The 8,031-nt window shown below is 44.9% G+C and overlaps 1 long non-coding RNA gene across 3 annotated transcripts; it reads left to right on the forward strand.

The window, feature by feature from the left end:
* The first annotated feature begins 105 nt into the window (after positions 1 to 105).
* LOC128120010 (uncharacterized) lies at positions 106 to 7,309 on the forward strand. 3 transcript variants are annotated; one of them, XR_008221752.1, is made up of 4 exons: positions 106 to 266; positions 455 to 574; positions 1,477 to 2,064; positions 3,809 to 7,309. It is a non-coding gene; the product is annotated as an uncharacterized LOC128120010 (long non-coding RNA). The 3 variants fall into 3 exon arrangements; XR_008221751.1 differs by having other exon boundaries at positions 1,477 to 1,677; positions 1,972 to 7,309; XR_008221750.1 differs by having other exon boundaries at positions 1,477 to 7,309.
* Positions 7,310 to 8,031: the final 722 nt, after the last annotated feature.

Consider the following 8,031-nt stretch of genomic DNA (forward strand, 5'->3'; position numbering starts at 1 on the left):
CCGGGAGAGAGAGGGCGGGGCCGGAGGCGGGGCTGGAGGAGCTGGAGGCGGGGCTGGAGGGGCCGGAGGCGGGGCCGGATGGGGGATGAAGGGCCCGCGCGCTGCGGCGCCCCCTGGTGCCAGGAGGGGCTCGGCGCAGGCTGCCCCTGTGCGGAGTCCTGGGTCACCTAAGGGCGGTTTCCCAGGGAACCACTCTGGCTGGGGCACCCCGGGGCTAACTTGGAGGGTGCCGAGCTCTCCTGGAATGGGAAGAGGCTTTGGGCTGTGTGAGTTGAGGACAAGTTCGGCGTCCGTGGATACCACCAGAAGCTGGACCCGGGAGTCGGGGGATGGGGGGCGGGGGGCGGGTTTGTAAAACCCAGATCCTTTCTAGCAGTTTCCAGAGAAGGTCGTTCCCGTGTCTGCCTTCTCTCATCTGTTACGGGAACTGTTTTTATTGTTTTGTTTTCACCAGACTTCCTCCCCACACTCGGTCTTTCAAGTTGGAGAAGCCCTTAAGGACAGACAGAATCAAGCTCTGAAAAACAGAAGCAGGGGGAGAAAGAAAAAAAAGCAGTCATTCCCCACTATCTCGGTTAGTATTTGGGATACTCAGAGAAAGGAGCTGTCCTTCTGTGTTGAGTACATCTAGGAGGCGGTAACAAAAAAGTAGATTCTGGGTGTGTGGCTCCTGTGATCAGCCACCTCTGTGACCTTGAGCACGATCAATCTTCTCGCTAATAAATGGATATAAGAATGCCCTACCTCGCTGAGGTTTTGAGAGTTTAAATGGTTTAATGTATGCGATCGGTGTACTGCTCGACAGAGCGTCTGGTGAGTGTAACCCTCCTGCAATCCAACAGAAGCCTAGAAAGTCATTAACTATTTAATAACTCATCTCCAATGTATTACCAATTCTTACCCATTCTTATTCCCAAAGAATCCTCAAGTTTATCTTGTGTCATTCATCACATAATGCCTTCATCATTCGCAGACTCCTAACTCCTCTCTTACGTTGTGTCGTCTATCCGTTTATTATGTTTTGTCTCTGCACCTGCTAGACAGAAAGTCACACACACACATACACACACACACACACACACACACACACACACACACACACACACAGAGAGAGAGAGAGAGTTCCTAACATCCAAAGACTCAAACCCAGGGAGACAAATTTGCCATTAACAGACGACTTCTTGGGCTCCATAGTTTCATATACCCATCTTTACAGTTTCTTTTTCCTAAAGTGATGTACACACACACACACACACACACACACACACACACACACACACACCTTTTATCCTGTGTAGTCTTTCATTACTTAACCCAGGCTTCAGTCTCTTTGTAAACCATTCCCTGATGCTCGCCTGACACCAAACCTTAACCCTCTTACGGGTTCACTGTCCTTACCTGTGATCCCATAGAAGTTTAACTCTTGCTAGCACATTCCACACTGTGTTACTGGAGTTTTCTCTCTTTTCTCTTTAGACTGCGTCTTGAGAACAAGCACATGGCCTGGTGCCTGAGAACTCTGTAAATGTAAGAGGAGCTGACACACGGGCTGAGTACACTATTTGGAGAATGAACATTGGAGGATGGGCTCTCTGATGTATTCAGAGTAAGACCCAAGACATCATGGGTCTACAGAAAAGAGTAATGACAATACGTTTGAATTCCACAGTGACCCACGTGCGTATCAGCAAGCAACCAGACTCTCTGCCGTCTTGGATAGCAAACTCTAGCTTGGTTTGAGAATGAACAGAGTGACTGTGGCCGTGTGAATCAGAATGGCCCCCATAGGATCATAGATTTGAAAGCTTGGTTCTTAGGGAGTAGTGCTATTTGACAGGGCTTGGGAGGGATGGCCTTGTTGGGGTGGCTGTGGCCTTGATGGAGGAAGTGTGTCACTGGGGATGGGCTTTGAGATTCCAAGAGCCCAACCCAGGCCCTGTGTCTCTCTCTTCCTGCTGCCTGTGAATCCAGATGTAGAACTCTGGGCTACCTCTCCAGCACCACGTCTGCCCGCACGCCACCAGGCTCCCTGCCATGACAGCAATGAACGAAACCTCTGAACCTGTAAGCTAGCCCTGTTTAAATGTTTTATTTATACTGTAAGAGTTGCCATGGTGATGGTGTCTCTTCACAGCAATAGAACACTGACTAAGACAGAAGTCGGTGGGGTACTGCTGTGACAGGCCTGACCATGTATCTTGGTGGAATGTGGACTTTGGGACTTTGGATTAGGAAAGCAGTTGAACGCTTTAAGCAGGGCTTAGTGGGCTGTCCTTTTAGGGGCATGGAAGACAGTGGTACTGAGAGCAATATAGTTTATAATGGCCTGACTCAAGACGTTTCAGAGGAGAAGACTATTAGTAAGTGGCCTAGAAATCCTTTTCTTGTGATATTTTGGTGGGAAATGTGGCTGTTTTCTGCCCCTGGCCAAAAAATTTTGCCTGAAGCTAAAATGAAGAGTTTTAGATTGGTGGCATTGGCAGAGGAGATTTCAAAACAGCCTAGTAGTGACTATGTTGTGTGGTTATTAATGGCCAGTCTTAGGCAGATCTATAGTGCAAAGGAGCAAGCTGGACAAGGAAAAGTACAAAATGTACAGTTTGAGGAGAAAAGGAGCACCAGAGAGTGTAACGGAGTCAAGTCCAGCGCTCAAGGAGATAAAACGTTTCAATAAAAGCCTTATCCTAAATGAAGTAAAGGGAGTGGTGACCTCGGTGCAAGACTCCACCCGGATAAGCTTCCAACTTGTGAAAAGGGATTAAAGAAAAGCTTAGGCTGAGCAGTGGTGGTGGTTCAGGCCTTTAATCACAGCACTCAAGAGGCAAAGGCAGACAGATCTCTAAGTTCAAGGACAGCCAAGCTTAAGCAGTGAGGGAAAATGTATTTGACTGTGGGGGCCATGTTCGAGTCCCAGCAAGCAAAAGAACTTGGCAGTTTTAACCACATGGTTCTGGCTTTAGAGTCAAGAATCCAAGAAAGAAATGTGTTCTGGAAACTCCTCTAATAGCTGGAAGCGGAGAGCATACACAGAGCTGTATCTGCAGTTTTTGTCAGAGCAAATATAGACAAGTCTGCATTTGAGGCCATTTCCCTGGTTTGAGAAAAAGGGATATGAGAAATTTGGAGGGTTGAAAGGCTTAACAAAGACCCTAGGCTCTAAACTGTATGATTTCCTTAAAAATAACCACTTTAAGAATCTCCATACATGCCGGGCGGTGGTGGCGCACGCCTTTGATCCCAGCACTCGGGAGGCAGAGGCAGGCAGATTCCTGTGAGTTCAAGGCCAGCCTGGTCTACAGAGCGAGATCCAGGACAGGCACCAAAGCTACACAGAGAAACCCTGTCTCGAAAACAACAACAACAACAAAAATCCATACATACAAAAAAATATGTTGGGAATTGGCCTCTGTCTCTCTGTCTGTCTTTCTGTCTCTCTGTCTCTCTCTGTCTCTCTCTGTCTCTCTCTGTCTCTCTCTCTGCTCTCTCTCTCTCTCTCTCTCTCTCTCTCTCTCTCTCTCTCTCTCTCTCTCTCAGCCATACATTAAGCAAATATGTTTTACTCTATTCCACAGTGGGAGGACTTCCTGATTTCACAGAATTCAGTTTCCTTACACCCTCAAAATACTTAAAATAATTCCCCAATTTTGTCTGATAAAGCTTTGGATGGGTTACTGCTACTGGACACCAGAAAATATTCTTTTTCTATTGTTTTACATTTTGTTTCTGTGGGTGCAGTGGTGCATGCTGTGACTTGTGTGGAGGTCAGAGGGCAACTCTCAGGAGTTGCTTCTCTTCTTGCACCACGTAGGTTCCAGGGACTGAATTCAGGTCATCAGGTTTCACGGCAAGCACCTTTACCTACTGAACCATCTTGCCGGCCCAGTACATTTTTTTATGAGCCAAGCAAAGTGGTGTATGCTTGTAATACCAGCACTCTCAAGCCTAAGGTAAGAAGATTATGAATTCAAGACCAGCCTGAGCTACACAGAAAATCCTGTGTCAAAGTGTGGGGAGGAGGTATTTTTTCTCTTGTAAGGAAAAGCTCAAGGTCACATAGATTAAACAAAATGAAATATGTACTCTTCACACACGCGCAGGCAGTACAAGGTTAGCATGGCAGATACCTGGTAGGCAGGAACTCCTGTCTTATGACATCATCCCCTAAACAAATAACTTCTACCTTATGATCCATGATAGGTGCTCAGGCTCCAACAATCACATCCCTTTCTTAGCTAGCAGAACAGGAAGTGGTGGGGGAAAAAAAAAGAAACAACCTTCTATTCAAGGCCATGTCTAAAGCCTATTGGCCAAGTATAGTCTTTACTGTGGCTCTAACGCTACACCAGAAAGAAAGAACCAGTATCAGAGGTAGCCATGGTTCTCTCACTCACCATCTGAGACAAGGCTTAGGACAGGGCAGTGGAGTTGTGATGGAACAAACATGGGCAAAGGTGCCGTAAGTGTGAGGACTCTCAGTGTGTTCCGAGATGGCAAGCAGTTAGAGGTGTTGGCACATAGAACAAGTTCGAGTTGGGAGGTAAGCCTTCAAAGATCCAAAAGAGCCATGGGCCTTCAAAAAAGATGACTGTAAAATAAAATGTGCTCCAGACAGGATCTTGTCTGAGGATCACGTCTCTCACAAATGTGGACAGGGCTTTTTTTTATTATCGCCCCTTAACAATAAGAAACATCTTCTTGTGTCCTTTATGTGGTGAACTTCCAGCTTGGGAAAAAAAACAGTTTTGAAAGTCACACACATTTACACCACTAAATTTTTAATTTTTATTTACGATACACATTCCATATAGCAAATCTCCAGAACAGAACGCCAGAGCACAGTGGTGGTCAGCTAGGAGACCATCCTGATCCTAATGGGGTAGGAGAAAGAGACCTCACAAGGGCTACTGATGCCAGCAGGAAATGCGAGCAGTTTGGAAAGGCCCAGTATCCGCAGTGGAAGAAGGGCAAAACGCTCCAGGACCCATCAAAGACAAGCTGTGGTGATCCTTGCATTCGTGGTCAGCCATTTTGCTGTTAGCACTCTGAGAAGGCCTTTTCCTTAGGTAAAAGCAGGAGTTATGGAGGAGTTATGGTTGTCAACGTTCTTCATGCCCATGCTCCCGACAGTTTCCAGTCAGGGCAAAGACAAAGCCATGTGTGCAGTCTGTGTTTATTTTAATGCAATCCGAATCCTAGATTGAGGGATCGTGCTAACAAGATGTTCCAAGGTCAAGGGCTTTGGGGAATTAAAGAACTCCCACAGGCCCAACCTATCCAACATGTAGGGGCCCAAGAGAATTTGCTTTCGTGCTGTGCTGTTCTGATGAAACAGCGGAATGAATACACTGAACTTGGAAACACAGAGGGAATGGGCTTTTGTTTCAGGAGGTGAAAATGGTAGGTTTAAACTGGGCATGAGGATTGAGCCCAGAGCTTAATGGAATTCTGAATTCTGAAGAGTTATCCTATTTCTGTAGAAATAAAGTTCAAATTTCGGAAGAGAGATGTTCCGACGAACATGAATCATACTTCAAGTTCCTGCAGCTGCTTTTGATACAAAAACCTCAAGATGTGTTTGAATCATCAAGTGCCTCTCCAACGTGCACAGTGTGGTTGCAAAAGGGATTTAATCTCATGAATCTGAAAAAGAGATTGACTATTCTGCCATAGATTTAGTTGGGATTTGAGAAGTGGCATGTGAATCACAGAATTGCCCTAAATTTTAGTCTGCATGGATTTCTTTCATAACAATACTAAAATCCAGGCAAAAGCAATCATGCTGTCAGTAACAAAAAGAACAAAAAGTCTAAATTCAGCTATCCATCACCCGAACACCGTTGAGACACCCCAAAACTTGTTCAGCTGGGTACATAACTGCATTGTCCTTAACACAGTCAAAATTAGTCAACAAGTTTCGGTTTTATGATAGTATTTTTCCAGGACCAGAAACACTCTGCTATCAACCCTGTATAAATAGCTCTTTCCAAATAAGTGGATCCTTGGGGTTACTTGGAATGGACATTGGTCCCAGTTTGCCACCAGCAATCCCAACTCAAGACCCTGGTGACCCAGAAGATTCTAGAATCTGACATTGACGAAAGGATGTGAGAAATGGTTAAATATTGTGAAATCCAGTATTTTATAATGAGTAAATAAGTAAATATAGGCATAACTGACCTATCTTTTGGGATCCTATAATTTTCAATGTATTATAGTTACTAGCCTCTAAGTAAGCTATGAGTCACCCCTTGATTTGATAGGTTATATTACCACATTTTTGTAAACATGGTAGACAAAACATTTTGAAAGACTTTTTACTTTATTCTAAAAATCCATAATTTTAGCCAGGCAATGGTGGCCCACGCCTTTAATCCCAGCACTCGGGAGGCAGAGGCAGGTGAATCTCTGTGAGTTCGAGGCCAGCCTGGTCTACAGAGTGACTTCCAGGATATCCAGAGCTGTTACACAAAGAAACCCTATTGTTGTTGGATGTTTTTACTTTTTTGGGGGGCCGTCACCCAGCTCCCAAATAAATCACATATGGAGGCTTTTATTCCTAATTATGAATGCCCAGTCTTAGCTTGGCTTAGTTTCTAGACAGCTTTCCTTAATTTAAATTATCCCATCTATGTTGACTCTGGGCTTTTCCCTTTCTCTTAGTTCTATAAATCCTACTCTTACTCTGTGGCTTACAGTGTAGCTGGGTAACTGGTCCCTGGAGTCCTCCTCCTTCTCTGATTACTTCTTCCCCATCTCCCACATTTCTCCTTCTATTTATTCTCTCTGCCTGCCAGCCCCACCTATCCTTTCTCCTGCCTCGCTATTGGCCGTTCTGATCTTTATTAGACCATCAGGTGCTTTAGATAGGCACAGTAACACAGCTTCACAGAGTTAAGCAAATGCAACATAAACAAAAGTAACACACCTTAAAATAATATTCTACTACACTCTGTCTCAAAAACCAATAATAATAATAATAATAATAATAATAATAATAATAAATTAAAAATCCATAATTTTGAATAGCTGACAAAATTAGGCTGCATGCATGTAGATTTCTAATTTTTCCTAAAATGTAGATATCACTATTCTGGAGAATTAAAGAGGAGTTCTGGTATGAAAATGACTGAATGCATTCCTGTTTCTCTATATTCAGAAACCATTTAAGAGCTAAGGGAGGGGGAGCCTAATTCCCATCCCTCAAGATCCAGAAACTTTTTTTTTAATCTTGCAAACTAGGACACCAGTATGTTGTCCAGCTTCCAATCCACAGATGAGTGTTGAAGAGAGCAGCTGAGATTCAACAAAATTTGTGTGGGAGAGAGGAGAGAGGAGAGAGAGAGAGAGAGAGAGAGAGAGAGAGAGAGAGAGAGAGAGAGAGAGAGAGAGAGATCAGCAGCAAGAAGACTCAGCTAACAATGCAAGGAAAAGTGTAACTCCTGGCCTGAGAGTTTGACTCCAGAGTGAAATGCCTGCTGATCCAAAAAGTAAAACTTTGAAGAACGGGAGTAGAAACCCTGAAGCCAAGCTAAGAACACCTTGAGGTACCGAAGCTCTGCCCTTCTTTAATCACCTGGGGCTGTAAGAGTGCCCACTCACACTGCACACTCCTGCAAACAGCAGGTGTAGGAATACTCCGTTGGTTATGATGAGACATGGAAAGGTGTGCCAATATATAAAGATACTTGAATGAAAAGTTGGGGGAAAGGAGTAAGTTCTGGTTTGAAGGTGCAGTCTCCCTCACAGACTCCCTTGGTTTCCAGGTATCGGTGAGGTCCAGAGAAAGCGTGGAACCTTTAGGAGGTGGGGCCTGGAGATATGGGTCGCTGCTCCTTGGCTGGGGAGGGTGGTACTGCTCTCTGCTTCCGGATTTGTCAAGATATAAACAAGCACCGCCAAAGACAGAGCCTCCAAGCCCACGCTACAGGCCGCATCCCTGCAAACTGGCAACAAAGTAAACCTCTTTCCTTCTGTGGCCTCTATTAGGTTGTGCAGGCACAGCCTCAAGACAAGAAACCGACACAAAGCAAA

Source organism: Peromyscus californicus, unplaced genomic scaffold (genome assembly GCF_007827085.1).
Source record: "Peromyscus californicus insignis strain IS unplaced genomic scaffold, ASM782708v3 Scaffold_24__1_contigs__length_46423439, whole genome shotgun sequence".
NCBI lineage: Eukaryota > Metazoa > Chordata > Mammalia > Rodentia > Cricetidae > Peromyscus > Peromyscus californicus.